At 36.6% G+C, this 27,128-nt stretch overlaps 1 protein-coding gene across 5 annotated transcripts in view; it reads right to left on the bottom strand.

The window, feature by feature from the left end:
• AGMO (alkylglycerol monooxygenase) overlaps positions 1 to 27,128 on the bottom strand; it is a 318,841-nt gene that overhangs the window by 123,454 nt on the left and 168,259 nt on the right. The gene's annotated exons all lie outside the window — the stretch shown is intronic.

A 27,128-nucleotide genomic window follows, 5' to 3' on the forward strand; every position in this document is an offset into this window, starting at 1 on the left:
AACACCAGCTGTGATAGAAGGTAGGTGCAAAAACTCTAGCTTTTTTTTGGCAAGTGATCTGAAGAATGCTGACACTGTAAATTGCATGGTAGTGCATAAATGCCTAAAGGATCCTTAAATATAAGCATTGGTAAATGTAGTGTTCTAGCTGTAGTACAATATATCAGTGCTAATTTCACTGCCTGCTAGTTATGATGGGATATGAACTAGATTTTAAATAACTTAAATAACTTTATCATGTTCTTGGCTTTCTGCATCTTTGTTTTTTTTGGTAAGTGAATTTTAACAGAGGATCTATTCACTTTTTTTTGTTTTTTCCTTAGCTTATTTGTTGAAAATTGTGTTTTGGGATGACTAGACATATTTGAACGGTGAAGTCTAATTCCGCTAATACTTTTCCAAAAACTAGCAAAGAAAGTAGGACAAAAAGTGTGCGTGTAACTGTGTGTGTGCATGTGCACGTGTGTGAAATATTTTATTTTAAAATTTGCTACATAAAATCTTTGTCCTTAGTTTTGGAATAAAGTCTTCATTTAGAAAAATGTAAAAATATGACAATCATTATAGGTTACTTAAGTAAGCACAAATTTTTACTGTAAAGTAAACAAAACATTCAATTTTTTCTAAAAGGTATTTTGTTCAAGTGATTTGACAAGGAAAACTGAAAAGGAATCTGTGGGTCAAGGTAAAATAGTTCTCCTTTTTAAAGCAATCAAAAGTATTGACTGGGAGAGTTCTAATTATAACATTCACATCATTTAACACTCAACATTTAACAATGCAGGGCACAAAAATCTACTTCTGTCCTCATTTAAACAGTCACTCATCAAATTACATTAGATCTGAATGTCCAATATAAATAGTAAATGACGATAAGAGGTACTAATTTTCCACTCATTGAAGGCAATGTGATGAGATCAGGCCTGATACCTCTCTGTATTACAGCCTGTTTGGGACAGGGATAGCCTTCACATACTCTGTACACTACATACTTAAGAGGATGAGATGGAAATAAAAGCACAGTTGTAACACAAAATACTATGTAAAACAGTAATAATAGTAGCAGCCATTAAAAAATCAGTAAGTAGACCTCCAACCAAATTAAATCCCAGTTCAGCTTTTACCCAGGCCAATTCCCTTCAAATATTGTCATTAAAGACTTTAATTCCATTTGTAAGGGCAGGTTGTCTAGTGTTTAAAACATTAGCATTACTTTTGATGACACTGTTGGTGCTGTTTTTGTGGTCCCATTTGTCAGAAACACTTACAAAATTCTCACCAAAAGACCTGCTTATAAGAGTCTCAAACCTTTAGGTATGAAAGATTTAACTTTTTTTTCTTGTATTATCATAAACACCTTGTAAAATCAGTAAATCACTGCGTAGCTCTATTTTACAACCATGGAATGGAAAGACTTCTTATCTTATGCATTGCCGGAAGCACATGCTTTTCATATTTTGTGAGACGCTTCATGTCTATGCTAAGAAGAAAAACAATCAGAAGTAACTTAGCTGTATTTCTGATTTGGCTGTGATATGAGTGAGACGTGTGGGAATTGTGGCATACATCAAATGATGACATATATATATATAAAAAGCTCTGATCGTGGATGAATTCTTTGTCGTGATATCTCCAAACACAGATCTTTTCCACTTGTCGTAACTAGTACTTCTCTGACAAGCTACTAAACTCCTTTCATTCCTCACCTCGGAAAGATCACTCCTATTCCTGGAAGATGCATTAAATATAGAAGTATTTCATTTTCAGAAGAAGCACGTTTAAGCACATTAAATGACTGAGGTGCAGGGCATTTGTAGGGGATTAATGACTGCTGGGAGATGATGATCACCTGAAGAAGCATGGCCATGGGCCATTAAGCCCCAGGAAATGTCCTCAGCTAAAGATGGTTATTGCTATTATAGACTGAAAATGAAAAAAACATCTCGAGTGAATTTTTCTTTTTCAAATGGAGTAGTGCAGTTTCTTCTTTCTTAATTAAATTCTTTATTGTGAATTTCTTAAAGCATGCAATCAATGCTTGTGGGGGCGTACTTGAAATTACAGTTATTATATCGAGAATGAAAAACCACATACTGCACATTGTGGATCTGCAGAATTAGTTTGGCTTCATGATTCTGTAAAAGTATTGATTCACTGCCTATCAATGTCAGGACTGCCAGTACTCAATGGAAAGTAATGTATTCATGAAACAATAATGCTGCAAGGTTGAAAAAAAAACATCAGGGAAAAAAATTAAGGGGCCACATCCTCCCTTGCATGACAGCAGTTCTGGCCTGCTCCACTGCTCTAAGGCTGACCTATAGCAAGCAAAGCCAGCTGTACAGGGCTACCAAGCAGAAACTGCTGTGTAGGTTGGAGTTCAGGTCTTTCTGATTGCCACTATATATTTTGGAGTTCCAAGGCCTGACTCATTTGAATGAATGGTGTAATCAGGGGATGTCACTAATGGAAAGGTGAGCATGCCAGAGTTTTGAGCAGACTATAGTGTGGGCAGCAGGACACAGCAAAAGAGCTTTCTACCAGGTGACCTGAACTATATCTGACCGGGATTTTTTAATGCCTTTGAGGAAACACATTTCCTCAACCCTGTGCACAGATATATTGCATTTTCTGTTGAACCCTCTGGCACCCTAACAGCTTTTTTTCCCTCGGCAGTTTCTAAATTATTCTCACAGAAATTCATTCCTTCTCATACTGTCCAAACCCACTAATATTTGCCCCTTGATAAAAATATTCACATATCGGTTTCCTAATTCAGCCAGCGTTGTCTGAAATAAATAAAAAGATATAATTAAATAATGTACTTTTTCTTCTATTCTTATATTGGGAAAAGTTCCCCCACAAACACTATTCCATTACAACCAATAATTCCACTTTCAAATGAAATATTACTGTCAACAGTGGACATACATGGATCAGTTGAGCCTGAAAGCTCACAATCAAAGTTTCTCACAATCATATATCCAGCAAAGACAGACTTATAATTCAAACTTTTTGCCACCTTAAAATAAGCACTTGTTACCTTTATCTGTTCAATTAACTACAGATTAATTTTGCATTTGTCCTTTAGACTGCTGGAAGAGGACAGTACTCTTTCAAATATTAACATTACTGCTTTTCATGCAGTTTTTCTCTTTCCATAAAGTCTTTTACTCTCCCTGTGTCTCTGAATAAGCCTACGGAAATGTAAATAAAATTATTCACACAGATAAACATAGCTCAGCTAACTAAATGACTGCAAGACTGAGTCTGCTCTTCTTAGGAAATCCCCAGTGGAGTGATTTAAGTTTCTTAGGCTGTAACTACTTTAAAATCATTAGCTAAATTCGGGCACCCGCTTCTGTGATTAGCTTTGTTGTTGCTGACCACTAATGTTGTTTTCTGCCCTTTTGTCTTTTGAAAAGTCTTTTGTGTATCTGAGTAGCCTAGACATGGTGTCTTTTCTCCTCTTGGGAGATTTCATCCAGATAGATAGAATTATATAACTTTAGACATTGGTTTAGAAATTTAGACAAATGTCCAAAGTTAGCTCTGCTTTAAGCAGAGCGTCTTGAACCAGATGACCTCAGGTCCCTTCCAACCTAAATTATTTTATGATTCTCTGAAAGTTCTCACTTTCTGCCCAGATATGCCCACTCCAAATGATACTGCAGAGGTAACATGCAACAAATTGCTATAATTCTGCAGTACTCAGAACATGCATGGGCATGTTTAATGTTTCTTGTCTCTGGAAAGGGTTTAGGAAAATGAGCATGTCCACATACTTAATTAGATTGACTAGTCACATCACCTGGTATTGGAAAATGTGGTAAACTGTGGGCCTCCTAAACCTGATGCTGCCAATTGTTTAACTGGAATGGGAAATTAAGCAAAATTGCTGTAAGAGTCATTGATTAAGGTTCTTTTTATATTCTTTACCTACAAATCTGGACATAGGTTCATCAAAGGCACTAGAAATCATTTTATACTATCCATAGTAAGGATAGAGTAGTTTTTAGACTTTATCTGATAAGACTGGTCTGGGTAATATCGTTCCTTTTTTAGTAAAGATGGGGAACATTAACTGATATAACAGTTAATAACAAATACTAATACTAATAACAAAATACTTTAACAAACCACTTCAGATTTCACAAACACCTAAACTGTGCACTTTTCACTAATACCATCACTGTCTTTCCACTTCTCCATGCAGGCCTGCTTAAGGTGCTGAACTACCCAGAGGAGATAGAAAAGATGTCTCAGAAGTCAGGAAAGAGGTCCTCTACTGCTGTATGGCAGGATTGGGGTAGCGTGCATGTATCTTCATTCTCAGTGTAATGTCTTCAGGTGAGCATACTGAGGCTAATAGAGAAATTCCATGGTATTTACAAGCGGATCCAGAAATCACTTACCTTGAAGAGTGCACAGATCAAGAATATTGCATTAGCAAAAAAGTTGCACTACTTGGAACAGAAACCAGGAAACAAGAAGAGTGATGCCTTCCGTATACTTGGTTGCTTTCACAGCTGGACACATCCCCACTATGAAATTAGGTGCACTGCAGAGATACCTTAGCTTACTAGTTGCTAAGGACATAAGCTGCTAAGTGCCTCTCAACGTAGCGCCAGGCTGACTGACGTTCCTGGCACTGCACCTAAACTAGTAAGTCATATCCCTCAGCTAAACACAGAAGGGTTTTTACACAGGCATAGCTACTGCAGTTAGATTTAGACCTAAGATGGCTTATACACGTCTTGCTTGGTATCTTTGCATCACATCCTTCACACAGGAGAGACCAGCCTAGTGTCTCTAAAATCACTTGTGTAGATAAATGTATCCTATTGGACTGTTCCTTATGAAATTCCTTCTCTCTTGGTCACAGAACATTCCATAACCTAAGCGTTAGGATTAAGAAGGTTTTATCTCATTCCTGAAAATCCTAAACCAGGAAGCTTTGCTGTCAGTCAAGTTGTGAATAGGAATTCCAAAGCAGGTTAATGATTTTTAAATCTTCACCTCGCATTGAGCTAATCCAAGCTGGAGCTGCTATCAACATTATATTCACTAACACATCCTTAATAGAATGCAGAGTGTTCTTGTGTGAAAGTTATCTTAAAATATTTTGTTGAAATATTTCCAGATAATCCCTGTAGTAAGGCAATGAATCTCATCCATAAATTCCTAAATCACTCTAAAATATTTAGCATTTTCAAGTTGTCCCCTAAAGCAGAATCCTGTTAAACAAAACAAGTTTTCTTGCTTGTTTAATGAACATTTTAAAATAATTTCTGTATCAAGTTTATGTTTCACTATTTTCTAAATGCATTCTAAGAAAGAATTTCTTCTGTAATTTTAAACTGTCACTTGTTGTTTTAGCTTAAAAATATCAGAAAACATAAAAAAGATAATTTTTTGTTATGTTTTAGATATACCTTTTTATACCTTAGAGCATAGTGTTATTTTAGAATTTACCTCTAGAATTTTTGATATTGTCTTAGTTTCTAGAAAAAAGAGGTTAATCCTAGCTTATAGTGTAATTCCACGGTTTTCCAGCTTCTCAATTAACCAAAGATTCATGTCACCACATCATTGACATTTCATACTCATCTTTTTGAAAGATTAATTCTGGCAAGCAGACTAGAAGCCACAACTTGCTCTAATTGTATTTGCAGGCTTTACCCTGAATCTCTATGTACTGTGATACAGGTGCATATCAGAACAGCTGGTGGCTAAACAATATTCCTAACACTAAACTTTCAAAAATGAAAAGAAAGCTGCTAAACACATATATCTGAAAAAATAATTCATGGCTCTTTGTATTAGCTTTCTGATTTTATTTTAAACAGTTAAGGTTCTCAAGGAATTCTTCTTTAAAATAAAAACTATATTCTGATATAGGTACATGACTCTAAGAGCTTGGGTTTTGAAAGCATGACAGTTGTCAATCCTGTACACTTTAGTGACTTGTATACATTTGTTAAGAGTCTCTGAACACACTACCATCACTGAGTAAACTCTAGATCATGCTCTGAACCCCTCTCCAGTTGCTAGCATTTCAGTGTCCACTTCTATACTATTTCCTAGTGAACAAGAGAGATGAGTGGCAGCAGAGTCTCTCATTTTGATGTCCTCTGCTGTTCTAGTACTACTTCAATTCATCACACAAGACTGGTAGAAGTATGCACTGCCAGGATGAAAAGCAGTGAGCCAGTGCTTTTTATGATTTTAACAATACAGTACTGAAAAACAGTTTCAAAGACTAACAGTTTTAGAAGACCTTAATTCTGAATTTCATCTTTGTTTTGAAATAGTCTGCAATTTTTCAGCTTTCATTTTTCACTCAAAATAAATAAATAAAGAAGCAATAGGTATAGAAGTTTTCTCAACTATGATATTTTAAGTCAACAATTAACAACAAAGCTTTCATAGAAGTTAAGAGAAAACTTAGAAATATATAAATCTGTAAACATACCGGTTTAATATGTTGCAGGCTAACAGGCCAAGTGTGATTGCAAGAGTTATTAATAGCTGTTCATTGCAGAAATGAAATATTTGAGATAGTCCCGTCTCAGTTTGGCTAAAGCTGTCACGTTTATTTTCTTAAATATTTAAACAGGAAATGTACCCACTGAGATGAAACTCATTTACTTTTATGCCTGTCAACAGCTGTAGCATAATTACGTACACCCCACTGCATCACTTATAACTTTAATATAAGTTAGAGGGTAAAACAGACATCTGCAAAGAGCTATACTATTTTATAAGATATTATCTAAATCATATGTAAAGAACAGTTTATCCTTCCTTATTGAAGAAATATGAAGCCCATTTTAGTTTAATCAATAGTTTACTGCTGAGATCTTATACGTAATCAAATTTAAATTGTTCTCTTAGACTTAAAGAATTGAATGCTTTTAAATGCAATACCCTGTATAAAAAGGACTGGACATGTATATCGCTAGGATAAGAGTAAGGGTATTGCTTTTTTACAGCCATAGGTTTAAGAAAAGCTTAGGTACCAAAGCGCTTAATCCTTTTGTGAGGAAGTAAATTTTTATTTAACAGATTGGACAAATTCACTTAAAGGAGCCTGCACAGGATGGACTTGTCCTCTATGTCTTTGTCCTTGCATGTAAATACAGAAAAATTACAGGTATAGCAATAATGATTGCAATTCAAACACATAAGAAAACCTGATTAACATACAATTTTAGAATTTGGACTGGATGTTACCTAGATGTGTAACATTTATCTAACAAGTATCTACAGGAATAACAGAATCCCTTCATTTTTATGTCAGTTTAATATAACATTATCCTGACATAACAGGAAAAACATCAAGTAAGACAGTATCCAACCTCTCCATCACTAGCAGACATAAAATGTTGTATGTGCCTACCTAGATGGTTTCATTTTCTTGTGCTGTTTTTGTGCCTAAGCACCCTGAACGGGCAGTGAACAGAAGCAAGAACTGTTTGTCAGGATGGAAAGCCTCAACAAAGGTGGCTGCAGAGTGGAAGATCTCTGCTTACTGGTATATTAAATATCCTCTTCAGAAAAAGTTGATTAGCTACAAGCTCCAAAATTGGAATAGTTCTCTTGGGTGGAAAAAAAAATCCTAGTGTTTAACTATAACCCACAGACATTAGATCACTGACAGGAAAATTTTGCTGCAGATGTCTAAAAGAAGTGATGGGAAAAAGCTGGCTACTGTGACTAATGGCAAACGCGAAAGAAAGGAATAGAATGTGCAAATAGGGATAAAGCAATTGAGTGACAAGCAGAAGGGATTTCCAGCCCAGTGAACAAACACCAGAAAAGCATTCAAGCAAGACTGAGGGAGATCAAGGCTAAAAGTCATTTGAGATGAAGATGCTCTTAAAAGCCAATATGCTGTAAGGAGAAAGTAATGCTTTCACTGAAAAATGGAGAACATAGAAAACTGTTCTCAGCATTAAAAAAAAAAAAAACAACCCTCTGAGCAAAGGAAATGTATTAATATTCATTGATACCTTAAAGGAAAAATCTTGCCACAGAAGATACATGTCCAAGTTTAAGATAGACAGAACACACCCATCCTGCCGGCCAAACGCCTTTTGAGGCCAAGAGCAGTAAACTGTGACTGTTTTTAAGTTCCAAGGAAGAGAAAAATGTGCTGAGGTCAGTCCAGCCCTGTGTCCAGCCCTATACATGGAAAAGCAGATCTCCTTCTGGCTGTTGGTGTCTTTCTTGCCTGCTTGCAACATGCTCTCAGCACACTTTCTTCCTGTGTTCTGTCTTGTTTCTTCTATTTTTGTCTGGGAAACACCCATTCCCAAAACTCACCATCTTTTGATTCTGTAAAAGTTGCTATTCTCAGTGTTAATCATGGCTATATTCAAATAGTCTAAGTCATTAATATTTCTACTCATTATGTCAAGCTGAGGCAACTCTGTCATTTAATTGGTCTATTAAAAAAGAGAAAAAACGAATTGAAGTGATCTTGACACAGGCAAATCCATGTGACTTTTTACTAGTAAAACTAAGGGAATATGGTCTAAAGGAAACTTCTGGATGGCAGGAACAAAACTAATTGTAACTAAGATCACTCAACCATCCAGTGTTGATGCAAAAAGATGCACATATCAATGTGGAAGATATTGACAGAGTGCTTCATGTTACACATAGTAATTATTCCAGTCTACTCAAAGGTCAGAGTCTTTAAGAAAATGTATATAAACTGGAGATAGTCCAGAGGCAGACAACAAGAATGATGAAAGGTTTAGAAAGGTTGAAGCTTGAAGCAATTCTGTTGTGTATTCTTGAGAAAGATATGACTCGGGAAGGGCAAAGAGATGAGTCTTCCAACATGTAAAAGAATATTACAAAAAGATAAGAAGGTGATAAAACACTGCTCAAGGTAGTAAAGACAAAAAATTGTTTTTGAACGAAGGAGATTTTCATTGGATGTTAGCAAAACACTTGCTATAAGGGTGGTATAACATTGGAATCAGCTATTGAAGGAAGCTGTGCAAGGTACACAAGTTGCTAGATAACTAACTGTTTATGGCTGGTGTAGCTGTACTTGGTCTTTCTTCAGAGCAGGCTCCTGACCTACCCAGTAGCTTTTTTATTTGCAAGGGAAACAAAGGAACTCCTCACCTATGACTATCTATTAAGACCAACTGCTTTGCCAATAGTGATTAATAAAGATGAGATTGTTTAGTGCACAGAACATCACTTAGCAACCATTTTTTGCAATAACCAACCTTGTGCAAGACTTCACGGATTTAATTCTCAGGTATGGTTGCCGCATTAGTAAGGGGAGGAAAAACAGGATGTGCTGCTACTTTCCTTTCCCCCCCCGCCCCCCAGAGCTGAAACTGCTTCCTGTCAGAGTAGTCATAGGATTATTACATTTAAGATCAGTTTGCAATGGCTCTTTAGAAGTTAGCTGCAAAGCCTGATGGCAGAAGCATGAGCTAGCTAACTCCAGTTATATGTATGCCATACTCTCTGCACTAGAAATAGTGGATTGTACAGTCAAAATCTTCTGCTTCTTTAAGACTGTGAAATAAAAATGAAGGACTCATGGTAAAAATCTTGGATTCTGGTGTATTCAGGGGTGGCATATAATCACGTAACAGGACACTTAATCTTTACAGCTCCTTAGCTGCAACACAGAGACAATGATCCCTCCTTATCACAAAAGGGAAATACCTTCCAATTCCAGTATCACTAAAAAGTAAGATAGTTTCACTCACAACACTAATGCTGAGAGGGTAAAGGTATACCAAAAATGCATAGATTTTGGCCCTTTATGATTACCTCTTTCTGTGACCAGCATCATCCCAACAATTCCCAATTCATATTTCTTTCTTTTTTCTTCTTAACAATTATGTACTTGGAGAAACACAGCAGACATTCCTAGAAATAAGATAATTGCATGCGTTTCTTCTAGCTATTGAGCAATTTAACTTCCATAACTCATGGCGCTGACCATGTGAAGAGCTACAGATGGTGTGAAAATATGTTTCCACCTCATTACTGTGTTTCTTTAAAAATAGTCACAAACCACTATACCATTAACAATTCCAAAATATTGAACAAAATCAATCTAGACTTAAATTTTATAGAAATAGATCATTTTCTTAGTCTAAGACTTTTTTCCCTACATTGAATCCTAGATTAAAAGGGATGCTGTGTCCTAAACATGCATGAGTCTTGGAAAGGCTACTTGGTATTGTTCTATTTGTATGTCAAAGGGAGGCCTGAAGTCTCAACAATTGTTAACCTCTCCCATGGTGTGCTAACAGAAGGTCAGAGGCCCACATGTGGCTTGCAGCCTGGGGAATTTCTCTCAATGTTCTGCCAGGGATGGGACCGCCCGAACGGTTTCTCTCATAAGTTTTAAGCCATAAACTGCATCCTACTTGGCTAGCAGTGCCAAAACTGGACCCAAGGGTATCCAGAGTCTTGGCTGATGGGAAAAAATGAGCGCTTCCTATGGAAGCCACAGCTGTTTTCCTGAGAGAGAGAGAGAGCACAGATGCTTGAATTTTTCCCTACTTTCCATTTTTGACTACCTGTTCTGGCAGCAGCAGCTCCAGCAAAGGGGGAGGCAAGAGGCAGGCATCCAGCTGTTTTCAATAAGCCTTGGCAACACAGGCACTGATTGCCTAAACACTAAAAATGTTCAAAAAGCATCTTTCCTGGCTTTCAAACTATAAAAAAGGTGAGAGCATGCACTAATGCTTCACATATTCCCATCTTGAGCAGATATTTAGTGATCAGGATGAAGACCTTAATTATGAAAGCAGAGACTGTTTCAGGAAAAATGATACTAAATACCATCGAAAAGATACTGCTCATAAAACTGTGAGTATATGCATAAGTATATGTATATACAAATATATATATATATACACATTCAAATACATGTATGAAATATATATCCTATGCATTTTCTAGAAAGATTAATTTATCCTGTCAAACTGTGGGTGGAATGTCAAAATATGGATTTGATTTTGATTTGTGGAGCCACATTTACCCCTAGTGTAACTCTCTGAAGTCAAAGAGTATGCATATGCATAGTGATATCATAAACTAAATTGGCCCAGAATTGTATATAACATCAGCTACCTTACAGATTTCACTGAAATTACAGTAGATTCTAATGTGGCTTATTATATTGTATAGGAATTGTTTAGTTATTATTCATTATTTGTTGTTATTTATGTACACATATTTATAGCCAGTGATCTCTTTATGGATATACTAGGACAAAAGTCTATGTCTTTCTTCTGGACAGGTTACCTTGCTGTTTCGTAGCTCTTATAATAACTCCTTTCAACATATTTTTCCAGTAGTACTATTTGAAGTATTATGTAAGTATTTTTAAATGGACTTAATTAGCCAAATTAAAGCACAGTTGATTAATTTCAGTTAAAATGCACAGTAGCTAGTTCTATCTGATATGTAAACACCAGGATAGTGTATACATATGATTGTAAAGACCCTGAATTTACTGATTATTCACTGCTAAGTGAATCAAAAGAAGCACTATCACCAGTTTAGCTGACAGGTCGCTAATTTGTTTGCTTATTTTAAGGGCAGCTTTGTCAGACTAGTTTATAGTGCACCTGTATGCTCCCTGCAGTGCTCAGTCTGTGTCTGCACCTTCCTGCCACAGTCTCTCTTCTTACAAAATGAGGAGACATCTGTTTATCAAGGGGGAAGCATGCAGATGATCTGTAAAAAGCTGTAAAGTGCTTTGCGAAAGAGCAGCTCTATAAAAGTGTTAATTCTCCTCATTAGACAATCAAAAAGGCATTCTCCCACAAGATATCTGAATGATCTTTGCTTAAAGACGTGCAGCAAGCTACCTGAAGAGTCATGGGCCAGTGGCGGGTCTTCCTCAGGGCTCTCTCTTTCCCCATTATTCATCAAGACTTCTATTCAGTCTTGATGCATTCAGTCCCGAAAAACTAATTTTTTGTTTTCTTGATCACAGCCAAGCTAAAAGACACCTTTTCCTACTTCACCTCAATGAGTGAACTAATTTACCAGCGTTCTTGTACTACCAGCTAAGTTGATCTCCTAGCCAGTTCTCTTCTGGGACAGTGTAAGGTGCAGAGCAAGAGGTTTGACTTGACAACTTGCGCAAAAAAATCCTGTAGGAGACTGAGCATTTCCTTCAGAACAGAGGCACTTGCAAGCTGGCAAAGTCAAATCCAGTACGGCAGCTACAATATTTCCTAAGCCATAAGGATAAGAAGTTAGATCCACTTTGAGTGGTGATCTCATAGCTCAGCCATGTAGACTGCTACTATACCCTTCAAAGTAGAAACTACCAGCAAGACGGATCTTGTAGGAATTCTTCTAGGAATGGAGTAAGAGGAAGTGGTTTCACTTAACTAAGCCATTAGAAGTCAGCAAGTGTGAGCTGGCAAGGAAGTCACAAATTGAGAAAAAACCCTACTGTATTTGAGCCACACCCTGTCCAAAACTGTTCACTCAGTGGAAATGGATATGGGAATTTTGCTGCTTATATTGTATACTAGTTTGATTCTGCCCTGCCTCACTTTCACAACTCATTGATTGCACTTCCAAAAGGATCAGGGCCTGACCTTTCTGTTTTCTTGTCTAAATATTTGTAACCTGAGTATTTATAACACAGCATCTGATAACCTAGCAGCTGAATCTAACAAGAGAGAGCAATCTCCCCTTTTTTGCTCTGAGCAAAATGATAGAGAGATCTTCTAAAAGATCAGATGGCTGCCCAAGATAAAGTAATCCTCTCATGACAATAAGATTCACTCTCCCAATACCTATTTAAATGAGAATGTAATCATTTTTACTTTTTTGTTACGGTCCAAAGAAGTTTTGCTGATACTTATTTAACCTGCATAGTTTTATGTTTATCTCCAGTTTTAGTTTAATTATTTTAAATATTTTGCTGGGCTAGCTCTTTTAATTATTTATCTATCCTTCAACTGACTCATAATGAATTACTCCATCTTTACTGTAAGTATCTCCTGTTCTTATGTCTTTCAGGCACAGTTAGAAGTCTTGCAGTTATGCATATACACCAGCCAAATCATACTTTCAGCAGTACTATAAAAACACAACATTACTTTTCTTTTTGTTGAAAGCCAGCATACTTAAATACTGAATCATATAGAAAATATGGAAAATAAATGTTTTATCATAAAAATCATTAAAGCAGGAAAGTGAAGGGGAATGGGTTACAAACGTGTAGACATACTTCTGACAAATTTATATTTATGTGACATAAGATCTAATCTTGCAACCTTTACTCACAGAAGTAATCTTATTGAAGTCTATAGAAGTATGCATATAAAAATACAGAATTAACCCTGAAAGCCTGAAAGACAGCCAGTTATTTTTTCTACTATGAGAACAAATATTGCATCACCAAACAAATGATGTCCAGATGAGTAAAATAGCTTAGCAACAAGATAATCTTATGCATGACTTATAGGCACATCTATAGTGATGACAGATAATAGAACCTGAGGAGAGGCTATTACAGACAATTTGGAGTATGGCATCTGAGTCTGCTCCTGATCATTAAGGAAATTATTGTCAGATACTGAAGGAAGTTTAGTGTGCATCTGAAGGAATTTACCATTGATATCATCATAATACCATCAGAAAGAACTTATTTTTGGAATAAAGGAGAAGCTAATTGGTTCTAAAAGTGACTTAAAAACACTTCTAATTGCCACTAACCAGTAGAGAAAAAATTGATAAGCTCTCTGTAGATTAATGTATGAAAAGAGCCTATCACAGGCTATGGTGTTATGTAACAGCATTCAGGAACAAAGTAAGACAAAATGAAGAAAAGCCGAACACAATTTTGGGCACACATGTATTTGTGAACAAATAAACATGAGTTCTTCATGAACTAAATCCACACAGTGATGTTATTTAAGAGGGTAGGATTGTTCTAGCTGTTAGAGGAACTTTATGTTGGACGTTATTACAGGGCTGATTCCGATCCACTGAAGAGGAGTTGGATCAACATGCTTAATTGTGCCCATCAGGCAGTGAGATAAGCCGAAACTGGGGGGGAACTGTAGCGCTGGGGTGGCTCCTAGAGGGACTCTGCAGTCCTTCGGGGTAAGCTGCAGTTGGCATGTTCCACAGACTGCTGTGTAGCATAATGGGACAAACCTCCTATTCGTCTCGGTGATATCCCTATGCACAGTCTTCGAAAACAGGGATTAGGGCTGTGAGAGGCCTTAAAGGGGCTTATTGTAAAGTTCTTCTTCCATATGCATCCACAATAAGGACGAATAATAATTCTAAAATGAAAAATATATTTTTCATATTTTTGTAATTTTGCCCAATGGCTTGACCATCTTATGAATTCAAAGTCTGGAGATCCCTCTGCGTATTTATATTCAGGACCGAAAGCTGACTGGATTGAAAATATGAGCGAGAAAGAAATAATTTTTTTTAATATCCCGTTAACACAATTAATTAGTTTTCCAAGCAATTTTAGACTAGAAGACATATGTAAGACATATATTAATGATTTTATCTCTACAATATTCATTTTATCTTTATGAAATACTGTCCTGGGATATTCTCATTTAAAAAACAAATCATATGGGAGTTCCATCCTGATGCTGTAAAAAATTTAACCAGGGAGTTGTGTGGATGATGTGTTTGATTAAAAAGAAAATAAAATGTGTAGTATGACATATATATCTGGATGTGGGAGATAAGAATAAATTCATGCACATCTGTCATTCTGTCAAAACGTACTGAGCCTCTTGTGCGGGACTGATATGAATTACAGGGTCTATTATGGGGCTGAGGGGTGGGGAGCAAGGATTTATCAACCCAACAGATATAACTACAGATTTGCTTTTACTTTCTGATTTTTGCATAATGTTATATCTCCATGAAGAGGTTTGCTACGTTTCTGTTAGATGTTTTTAAAGACACTTTTAGAGGAAATAATAGTTTATTGGATACATATCAACTCTTCTGCTGCTCATAATTTTTATGGAAACAGAATGAACTCACAATAGATTCATTTATCAAAATTATTTGGCTATTTCTTTATGGATTCTGCTTCTCCTGCAGATCAATCCTGGCTACTTATTACAAATGTTTGATGTGTCTGCATCATATTATTAACTCCATTTTGTATTATATCTATGTTAAACATATGTCTAAACTTGTATGAAGGCAGCCTATTGTATTCCAGACATCTGCCCTGTACAAGCTTGAAAAGGTGCTTGACAGCTTTAGGAAAGGCAGTCCCTGAAAAGCCCCTGAGAACTGCCTCTCATCTCTTGAGTCCAGTTGAGCCTATCTGGTGCATCAAGTCTAATACAACTTTTTTTTAGCTAGTAATAGCTAGGTAAAAGCATGCACAGACTTAATAACATTCAACCACTCTAATTCTCTACTCAGATAGTCAGCTCTGTTGACAGGGAACAATCTTTGAGATAAATACGGAGCGAGAACTGAATCCCTCTTTCTCAAGCCAGAGCAAACAGGCTACACTACTCTACCATAGCACTCTCTAAAACAAGGGTCTTAATTCAGGGAATGGTAGATTTTTCTAACACTTTACAGAGGAAGGACAAGACATGTAGTCTGCCATCCCGAAGTCAAACTCATAGTAGTCTGCCATGCCCAGGTCAAACTCATAGAGGATGCTCCGTTCAGAAAGAATTAAAGATTGCCTCATATAAGGATAATGGGCAGAAGGAGGCCAATTTACTTGTAGAACAAGTCAGTATTGTCTTTTTCATATGAAAAGCGAACAAAAAACCTTCCAAGATCTCAACCACATTATAGCATCATATGCATGTTGGTAGATATCCTGTGTTAGGCCTGCAAAAGCATACGTCAGGCCTGCAAAAGATTCCTAGCAGATAAATGCACAAAACACAGTCAACACTCTTGTCTCCTCCACCTAGCAGCAATATGACTTGTAAAACTTCAGACCTGCTGCTCTTGAGGAAAACGCTCCTCACTTACTGATGGTTACCCCTCCTTTCGTAGCTCTGTCTCTGCTTCTTTTTTATTTTCACTGTTATAATCTCCACCACACTATTACACCAAAACCTTCATCGCCAACAATGATAAAAACAAACGATAAAGCCCCGCTGTTTTCAGCTGTTCCCTCTCCATCACTTTTTCTTGTCGCTCTGCCCTTTAACGAAAGCAGTCTGTGTTGATCTGTGCTGAGCCTGGCTCAACTTACAGCACGCACCAACTGCTGGCTGGGGATCCATGCTGCCGTAACAGCTACATCCGTGTTCTTCTCACATGCCAACTCCTTTCCTCTCAAATACCCAGTTCCCATCCTGGATAGCTCGCAGTGGATGCCATCCATGAATACATGGTGGGTGACAGCATGGCAGAATAAATACTGGGACAAAAATGTCAGGATGAGTTTTAGCTAACAGAAGCGGTATTAGGGATTTATATATCATCAGACTGCTTCCAAAGTGATGTGCTCTATTTGGAAGGAAAAAAGGAAGATGCCTTTTCTTTCCATTGGTATATTATTGAAGGTCTGGAAGGAAACTGTGACTAAAACCTCAAAATGTTTCAACAAGCTCAGCTCATGGATGAAGCAGAATACATCATGGGCCAAAGAAAGAAAGTAAGAATGAACAAATGAGGAGTTTGCAGCTAGGTTGTAATTTTCTCTAGAGAGGGCATTAAAGAACAAATGTGGCTACGGTAAGTCACTTTTATGCAAGGTAGCATGATGGACTTAGAAAAAAAATCCCATTTGGAACCTGAATTCTTATTGCTGATCGGGTATTGAAGTGGCGAGAACATTATAAATAAAGATATATACAGTAGAAATCCATTATGTAAATCAATTCAACAATATGAAACACAAATGTAAAAGAGTTTTAGGGAATATGAGTATTATAAATGTATGACTGGAAGAACTTTCTAAATCATGAAATTCAGTTCCTGCAATGATAAGAAACCATGTAAATAATTTTTTTTCTAGAAAAATCTACAGAACATAACCCAAGCTAAAAATATTTCCCTAAATGCTTTGTTAAATTTTAAACTATAAGAAAAAAAATCTCAAAACATGCAACTGTTATATTTAGCAAAATGATGGGGGGAGACCATAGTCATACTCTAAGAAAATGTACCTAGAACATGATTACAGATCCTAAAACTTCTGGTTGAAACAGAACTCTTTATATTCTGGCTAAACTAACAAAAAATTACAGAATAGAAATATCTTTTCCATCCCTGAGTATCTTAAGTGACCATGTAGCCTACAGAGTGCTTTCAAACTTTCTGAGAGGAACACATTATAAATTATATAGCACTGTAAAATTCACATAATTACTTTTTATAGTTATCAGTTCACATAATTTATTTAATTATTCCTTGAAGCATTTATGTAATTTCTGTAAATAATTGTGACTGACCTGGTCAGCTGTCACAAAAGATTTATTGTGTAAGTTTATTTGTGGAATGTTTTGCAGAAGCAGCACTCAGCACAGTGATGAAGGCAGAAACAACACAAACTAAGACATACGCTGTACAGAGAATAGCAATGTGACACAAAACTGTCGACCAAAACCAAAGGCCTGCCACTACTAGGCTGTGCTAATACTTCAGCAACTTGTTGCAATTCCCTGATGTACTATTCCAGATAAAAAAGCATAAACCTCATATCTTATCAAAAAACCCAAACCCTCCAAATCAGAAAAGTAGTTTTGTGGGAACGTTATCTACATTAGTCATCTGAACAGCCAATTCAAAGCAGAGAAACGTGTCCCTTTCACAAAAGAAACTAGTATTTCAGTTAAAACTGATAGTGGATCAGGTTGAAATAAATTCTCATCACAAAAACTAATAGTCATTTAAGTCATCAATGCCTGTCGATTTGCACTAGAAAGTTGTTTTCATTTTTGTTTGCTGTTGCAACATTTCTGTAGCACGTATTGAGCAAAGTTTTATTTAAGGTCCTCATGTATCTTAGGGTTGAGTTTTGGTATCTTACTGTTAAGCATTTGGGTTTGTTTTTCTTGTGAGTAACGGTTTATGAATTAGGAAATGGAATATCCTGTCACCAGTCAGACCCTTTTGACACCTAAATAATTACTTGCAAAAGGTAAGTAAGTACACTGAAATTCATTGTCTGAAAATCTCTGGTCCTAAACTTGCTAGTTGCTTTTTATTTCCTGACTTCTGAATATGTTAAAGTATCTAGAACTTGAACCTTCCTATTCTTATAACTATACATACATTTTTAACTTTGTAAAATTGGAGCAAATGAAATAAATAGAATCATTATAGCAATGTCTTGTATGCATTCAGTGAGGGATAAATGACTACTATTACACAAGATTGTGGAGAATTAAACACCAATAATAATAAAAATAAACACTGACTAATTTTAGTCACTTCAAATGTAATTATTTGTATTTTTTTATATTTAAAATATCTCATGTTCTAATTTTAGCTGTGCAGTAACTAATGATGTTAATGGGATTACATAAGCCAAATTTCTCTCTCATTTTGTCCCCAGTTCTCATTTTCATAAATTTGGCAATACTGCCAAAATGATAAACATGTTTTTGAAATGAAATGCAATTAAAATAACCACCTTGGTAATCCAAACTTTAGACATTCCCACTTTAGTATTTTTAAACTACAGTTCTGACCTGTTAGTTTGTCTGCATTGCCACCTGGAGGACCTCCTGGCAAAATCAGGTTGAATTCCTGGTGTGAGATTTTGTGTGAAAGCTCTAAGAGTTAATGCCACTGTGCTGCCTGACAAGTCCCAATCTTGTTTCCACATGTCCCCCAAAAGAGTTTGCACTGAAGGACTCCAGAGAGAGACTTGAACATGTCTAACTAGCTACACGGATATATGGTAATCAGTGTAGATAAGAGAGATACTTCTCTTCTCTCTCCCATGCTGTTTTTTTCTCTTGTATTTGTGAGATACTAATTATTATATTAAAGAGTTGTCTTAATCACAAAGGTCTGCATTAGCTTGCCAGTAGCTACCACTTTTGAATGACAGACTGAGAAAAAGAGAAGACAGCATCTCGAAACAGAGAAACAAAAGAAAAGCTGATGAGTGGCAAAGTGGAGAAGTTAAGGTTTCCACTCCAGCTGGAACTACCTGTGGTTGTGACAAATGTCTGGCAAAAATTCAGTCAAGAACTTGTTCTTTTTCCAAAAAGGAGAAAAACTACTGATGGAACAATGGGCCAATGGTAGCTTTTTCAAACTACGGCTGAGTGTGAGGCTTTAGATTTACATAAAAACCTAGACACAAGTGAGGAAGAACACACTATCAGGGTGAGTGACAGAATTTTGCATTCCTGTGAAGAATGAAACTTCAAAAGGAATATGTCGACCTGCAGAACATAAGCAGGTCAGATGTTAAATTTGGGAAGGAAAGTAAGATGATGCTACTTTAAATGATGATTGTAAAGCAAAATCTTGTATAACAATCAGAGATACGGCAAAGCGCTTACCCAAAAATAATGCAGAGTGACTTTGTAGAAAGTTAAAGAATAATATGTGATAGCAGAAAACAAACCTAACTGTTTTCACTAAAACATCCATATTTACAAGAAGCAAAATGCTTTAGAAAAGCCTGAAGACTTTTCCATAAAGGAATGTAATACTACCGAGGTATTTTGGTTGAAGAGGTCTAGTCAAGATATGAGATGATCAGTGCAGATGAGATATACTTCTCACAGTCTCCCCACAGATACAAGGCATGGTGTATTTGCGAAAGATGCTGAACCTACCCAACACATAGGGACTACACTGCTGCAGCAGGGCAGAAAGGGTACTTCAGCAGCCGGAGAATCAGTGTAATTGAAGAATTCTTTATCAGAATTTCAGGAGATAATTGCAACTAGCAATTGGAATATTTCTATGAATGCAAGAGGACACTGGTGCGGCAGTTTAATGTGTTACCAGAAGTCTGAATAACAAGCTTGAAGTGAAAATTTAGTCTTATGGAACAGACATTTAAACTTTATGTTATACACTGTAGGAGAGTGTGAACTAGATCAAACAAAGAACAAAATCTTCCAAGGTCAAAACAGTAATTTTTATCAGAAAAGAGACTACCTGTTATAGGCATGAAAATATATCAGATCCTAGGTATGGCTGAATGTTGCAGAAGAAGAGGGGGTCTACGGAGATAGAAAGGGAAATGCAAGTTAAAAAAAAAAAGAGACAGAAACATTTCATGAAGGTATTAAAATAATAAGAAAGCTTAATCTCCAGAAAGTAAATAAATCATGTGGAATTTTTAAGAGTGTTATTACAGAAGTTACTTCTTCTGCAAGAAGACAGGGTTTTGGCTGCCTTTTATAGTACCTGTGCCTGAAGAAACTTCCTGTTGCCAGGTGTACTCTTTCTGTTGCTCTGAACCAGAGTGGAAGATTTTTGGTTCTGCCTCTTTTCCAAAAATAACAGGGATCAATATTGTTACTACAGCCACATCATAATTCTAGATTGAAGGTTTATAAGCTTTATCTATATCAGGAGTTTTCTTGCAGCAACTGAGGCAAAGCCTTGGTTGAAAGCAATTGCTGCTGAGCTCCTCATGCTTCCATTATGTTTAAGGAAGAGAGAATTAATTTGGATGTAAATATTTGTGTCAAATACTAAGCTAGTTCCATTTTTAATTGCCACTGTAAGCACAGTATTTCATTATGCCAAAGACTCAGATTGATGGATGTGCAAGAAATCCTTTTCAGATATGCTGTAGTCCTAAAGGACTAGGAATATAATATTATATATGAAGGATGTAAAATAGGAAAATCTACATTCTGACAGAAAAGCAGAGGGCTCAGACATGGAAGTAAGCAGGGCAGAAGTAGCACAGAATAAAGATTACAGCCTCCAAAACAGTAAGAGACAGACATGCTTTAGTGTGCCAAACCTACTAATCCAGTTTAGTATTATTCTGGATCCTCCTTATATTTCTTCTACAGATTTCTACACAGGAAATTAAAGTCTGTGCTTACTGTATGGCTGTAACTTAGCTGTAACTGTTAGGCTTCAGTTAAAGTCTCTTTCTTTAGCAAAAGAGTGCTAAAAACTAACAAATCAATAAGCTGCTGGAGACACATGTGGTGAAGGATTGATTTGGAGGCCAAAGATTGTTTCTCACTGATGGGAACGGTTTCTGCAAACTAAGAGCTTTTTTATATAAATATCAAATCTATGGAAAGAAGAAATTCTCTAAAAGACACAGTAAAGAGTAAACAAAGAGAAGTGTGCAGTAAGAGGATAGAGAAGGAGGGAAGGGAGGATCCCTGAGAGAAGCTTATATACTACAGAGAGAGAAAACAAAAATGGATAAAATAAAGATAAAGCCAGAAGGAGAAAAAGAAGACAGAAGAAATGAGAAGAAAAGTTACAGAAGATGAAATGAGGTGAACACCACATAAAAAGACAAAAAGAGAAAAGGAAGGAAAATTAAGGAAAGAAAGCAATAATAATAGAAAAGAAAAATAGAAAATAGATGAAGGAGGTAAGAAAGAAATATGAAAAATTTGTCGTGGCTCATAATAAAGTTGTGTAACAGTCGAAAAGTAAGTAGATTAAAAGGAAAAAAATCTATAAATATTCTCTGTATATTGTGTATACCCTTCTGCTGGACATTCCCAGGAAAAGAGGCTTACTGGTGTTTCATGAAATACAGGTGCTTTGTGTGTCCAGCTGCATGGGGGCAAGGATTATCGTAGGGCCCTCTAACCTAGTGTTTTCTGTAATAGCACCAGTTTGGCTGCTATTTCATAGAACAAAATTCATTTGCCAGGAAAAGGGTTAAATTTAATACAGCTGGACAGCTGAGCAGCTGCTTTCATGATTTAAATAAAAACAAGCTGAAATCCTTGCTGTCAGCTCAGTGATATATGACTTGTAATGGGATGTTTCCAACCTTTTCTTCCATATGGTCGCCTACGTTAGGTAATACACACAGCCTACAGTGCAACCAGCTTCCCAGAAAACATCTGGGTCCCATTCCTCCTCTGTTAGCTTCAGTGTTGCCTCCCACAAACACAGATGATTCATAGGACAACATCCCTTTGGTTAAGGATCAAATTAGGACGTTTCATTGATAATTTTATCATGTGCCCCAACTGGAGTTATGGGAAAATGGAACTCATTCAAAAAAGCATCTCTCCACACATATTTCCACCCTCTTGTCTGCAGTTGATAAAGTTAAGACTTCGGAAATAGATTTTTAATGACCGCTTCGCAAAAAAAAAAAAAAAAAAAAAAAAAGAACTAGCCTATCTCCTGTGAGGAATGCATTTGCGTTTTATTTCATCTTCTCTGTTACCTAATTTTAGAGTATTCCCCCCTCTAAAAATGTGTTTGCTGAAAGGAAAATCATAACATAATATTTATTTCGAGAAGCTGAAATCAAAACCAATTCCTTCAATTGACAGGAGATTAGGATCAGCTGTAAGAAAATTATTTCACTTTTTAAAGAATATAATGCAATAAAGAGAAAACAGACAGCACTGGAGAGTTCATGCAATGATACAGGCATTTTTCTAGGGGTCCAGTCAGAAGCAAAGTTAGCAAATACCAGTCTGTCACTTCTCTAGATTAGGTTCCCTCTAATTCATTCAGTAGACCATTTAATTATCTGTTTTGGAGAATTAAGGCCTTGGTATCCCTTACTTTAGCTTTTGCGGTCATATTTTTGAACATGAGTGACTGACAATACTAGAATTTATGCAGCAATTCATTGATTTGCACAGTTGCTTGCCCACACCAATCAGCGGTTTTGTGTGAATGTCTTTAAATCATCTTTTCCAGAACAGTTAAAATTCAATATGATTTGCTTTGATGTGGTACATCACCCCATGAATATTAGTTACACAAAACCCAGCTGAGGAATGCAACGTTTTATCTGATCAGTTTTCAAATTGCTCTTTTTTTCTTCTGAATTTTAGGGAGTGACAGAAAGTGTATTAGGGAGAGGATTGAATGAGAAGAATATTGCTGCAGCTTGCAAACAGATCTCTAGACTCATACAACAGTCAAGCTTAACTCTATTATTTCAGATAAGTCAGAATAATGTAGAGATGCCAAGCAGAAAAAAACTAAGAACCTGTTGGAATGACTGTCCCCTTTTTGCTTTTCCACATTTGTGTTCTCTGGGTACTAACATAAAATTTAAAAAAAATCAAAAAAGGATTAGATTCCCACCCACTCTCCAAGTATAAAACACCATAAAGCATAAAACAGCAATATTCTCCATGGGGCAGATACCCACAGACATGCTCATAAGTAGTTTTTCAAGAAACATCTAGCAACTTTAGGATAGTGCTGGGTCACTGACAATCTGCTAGCACTGCAGAGACTCTGGGTCGTGATCCTGCCTATAAGGAAACAGAGATCGACTACTGTAATAGCGAGTGGAGGTAACTAGAGACAGGACTCCGTAACCCCAACCTTTCAAGACTTTCTAAATCATGCCAGGGCTGGCGGTGCTGGTCCTGGAGCAGACCAGAGTCAGTGCTAGCAAAGACTTACAGCCACCCTGCTCTCAGCTGGCAGCGCTGTGATGTGCTCAAAGGACTGGCAGCACACATTCTCATCCAGCCTGTTACTACGATTTTCTGAAAGAAAACTCAAGGGCTGTCTTTGTTTCTTAAAGTCTAGTTGCATTTTTGTCTTACTGCTGGCATTTTTGTTTTACTGATACTTAAAAATTGCTAAACAGTTCAAATCATGATCAGTTGTGCTATAAAATCCACATCTCATGCCATGGGATGTTCTGAAGTGATGAAAGTGTACATGAAAGAACAGACACAAGTTTTGCTCCAAAATTGCTGCTTTTACTAGTAATTTATTTGAGTAATTTTTCTCCCATTCAGTCACTCTATTTTTCTGTCAATCGAAACAACGTTCTGTTGACTCATCAGCAAATAAAGAAATTCAAACTCAGCAGTGTGAGTAAACAATGCATGCTGCTGAAGCAGTGGAAAGAGAAAGCAGAATGATCATATCATTAGTATCAAAAAGAGCATCAAAAAGAAACTAAACAGCTTTCAGAATATGCAGTGTAAGGTACAAGCGTTCACTTCAGCACTGTCTACATGTAAAACTGCAAATCCCATAAAATTCCACAAAAAGAATGTGGTTACACAGAGGCAAAGAGGTTTGAAGTGAGAAGAAAGTGAGATCACAAAAATAGTATCTCTTCTGTAATCTCTTGCTTACAGTCAGATTTCAGGGTCCTTGTCTGAGAAGTGTCGAAGACAATGTGCGACAAGGTAAGTCTCTTAAAGATCTATATGAAATACCAGGCTACCTGCTCAAAGCAAGAGATGCTGGTGCAAGATCCCAATAGATTTGTTGTGAATGTCTTCAGCTTCCTTTCCAACTGCCTCCATAACTGAAAAGCTTTATGGTGAGCCTCATTCCATGTAAAATTGGTCTAAATTCATATTTGATTACTGTTCAGTACCCAAAGATATTGCTATGACTTTTTTGTCCCAACAGCTGAAAGCATGAAGGGGTTAGGGACTTCATTCAGGTATAAATGTGGAAAACAATAGTATCGTCAAATTTCACAGAGGTCTTTATAACATATGAAAATGAGATTAGTTCTAAAATGGTGATATATTTAATTTGTAGCTTTCATTTCTCAGTACTATTTTATTCTTTTATTCCACTTTGCGTTTTTTCCACTGCATCTTTGTGCTGTCCTTCATAGGAATCAGCCATGAAAGAAGCTCAGAAAAAATATAAACTGAAGCAATTGTAAAGAAGGAAAGAACAAATATGGCACTTCTAATAGCGCTTAACACTAGACAGTCAAGCTAATGAAACAAGGTATGGACCACAAAACCATGCATTCTGGTAACTGTATGTGTATGAAACAAAAAGTATATCACAAAGATCAACTTTCTTTTCCAAACAAAGGGGTATCCAAGATACTATACACAAAAAAATTGTTTAAGTAGTAGTAGTTTCTAAGATGATTCAGCTAGATATTATCAATGCTACAATCGTGACCTAGCTTGTATGAAGATGTGCTGCCTCGCATGAGTTGGGAAGCTTTTCAGTGAACTAAAATATGTATCTGGAGGATGTTTGAGAGACCATTTAACTCAGAGGAATGATAGGCATGTCCTTCTGAGAAACACACATACATCTGCAGTTCTTTAAGATTCAGCTAAATGCACATAAGCACATGCAAATCTTTAAGCAGATGATAGATTTAGAATGTAGGAAAGGAACCAGAAGAAACAGGAAACTAGAACAAATTCCCTTTCTTGCAAAAATTAGTATGTTCCACAGCTAAATCCTGAACTGACTCATTTATATAGTTCCATCCTCCTTAATGAGACAACTCAAAGAGGTAACATGGGACCAAGAACAGCAGCTTCTGAACACTCGTCTCAATTTCTTGTTATTGTACACTGAGGTAACCAGCCAGGCTGAAGAAATGTAAAAATATTCTTCTCCTAGAATAATGTGTTCCAGCAACTTTTCTTCATCTGCTTAATAGAAACTAGGGCGCAAGGGGTCTCCGCAGGAAGAGTTACCTAATCTGAAACATGCTTTTTCTGCCTTGAACTGATTATCAGGATATTCCCAGACCATATTCTCTCATTTTTATTCCTGGAGATAATTATTTTCTTCACAAGAACGTATTCTTCATTTTTATTGAGGGCAAAGAGCTATTTATTGTGATTTTTCTTATCATTGACAAAGCAAACAGGCTGGTATTTTTCACAGCTTAAGTATTTCAGAGATAACCACAACCCACTATTAACCCTTGGACTGTGAAACAAGCCCTAGTCTCAGTCATATGTGCTGCCAGTTAAAAAGCAGTACAGCTCAGGGCGTGTTGGCTCTATTATCTTCTCTTTGATCACATCTTCATTAAGGGTAGAGCTGGCTCTGAGTATGGGTAGAACTGTGGAGCTGGCTCTGAGTAATTTCCATTAGCCTAGGACTCAACAGGCTATTTTTCACTCATGTTTTGTTTGTGCTAGTGAAAGAAAAGAGCTTTCAAGGTCCCCTGAAAAATCAGGCCTACAGTTAATTAACCTGTTCTATATGTCTATCATAAAAGCCTAGATATAGAATGGGCTTTTTTACTTTCTCTGTTTTCCTTTTCTCTTTCAACATGGATATTTCCTTGCTGGAATCATTCAGCAGATAATACTGTAATTAAAATCCCAAATACATTAATATTGTTTTGCCTTATGAAGAGTAAGCATAATGATGATTTTTACTTGAAGGAAAGCAACAGAAATAAAAATATTACCACCATAATGATACTCACTAATAATATCTACTAATAATGCTAAAGTATCTAGCATCCAAGTAAATGACACATAGAAACAGAATGTGTTCTGAAGTCTGGGAGTTGAGAGCACTGCTGGGTGGGGAGGTCATGATGATTATGGGAGGGAACAGAAGGTGGAGCGTAGGAGATAATACATGTCTGGGGAGGAGATGCACATGATGATCTGGAAGCTTTCTTAAGGGTGGGAAAAAACTCCAGCAACAGGAAGGTCAGAAAGAAACAGCTGGCAGATAGGTGGGAAATAATATTCACGAAGAAGGCTTATGTAAGGTGTCCAGGTTGGAACTCATGCTAGTTTGGGGAGTTTTGTTTAACTGATTTAGAAGTTAGGAGTATAGTCCTGCCAGGAATAAGATGCTTAAGTGATAGGAAATGAATAGACTTGAATACATAAAGCCATGGGACTAAACATTTCTTCTATACCTCAGTAAAAACTGCAAGGATTGGGCATACATACACACAAAATAAGTTTTAAAGATGATTTTACTTTTAAGCAGTAAATGCCCAACTTTCATAGACAACAATGGGAATGGGGAGCAAAACACCCGAGGCCAAATCTACCTGCGGATACGCTGCCCTGGATTCTAACCCCTGCCTTAGGTGTCCAGGTTCCATAAAGAATGCACAGAAGTCTAAAAGTACCAAAAAACTCAATTCATAAAGCAAGCAAAGGGAGAAGCAAACCACCTAAGCTACTCAATAGGAGTCTTAGGTCTGCCTCTCAAAGATGAAGGCATGAAGGAAACTTTTCCCTTCCGTTGGTATTTTCAGCTCTGAACCCTCTCTTGGA

The sequence above is a fragment of the Struthio camelus genome, chromosome 2 (genome assembly GCF_040807025.1).
Source record: "Struthio camelus isolate bStrCam1 chromosome 2, bStrCam1.hap1, whole genome shotgun sequence".
Classification (NCBI taxonomy): Eukaryota; Metazoa; Chordata; class Aves; order Struthioniformes; family Struthionidae; genus Struthio; species Struthio camelus.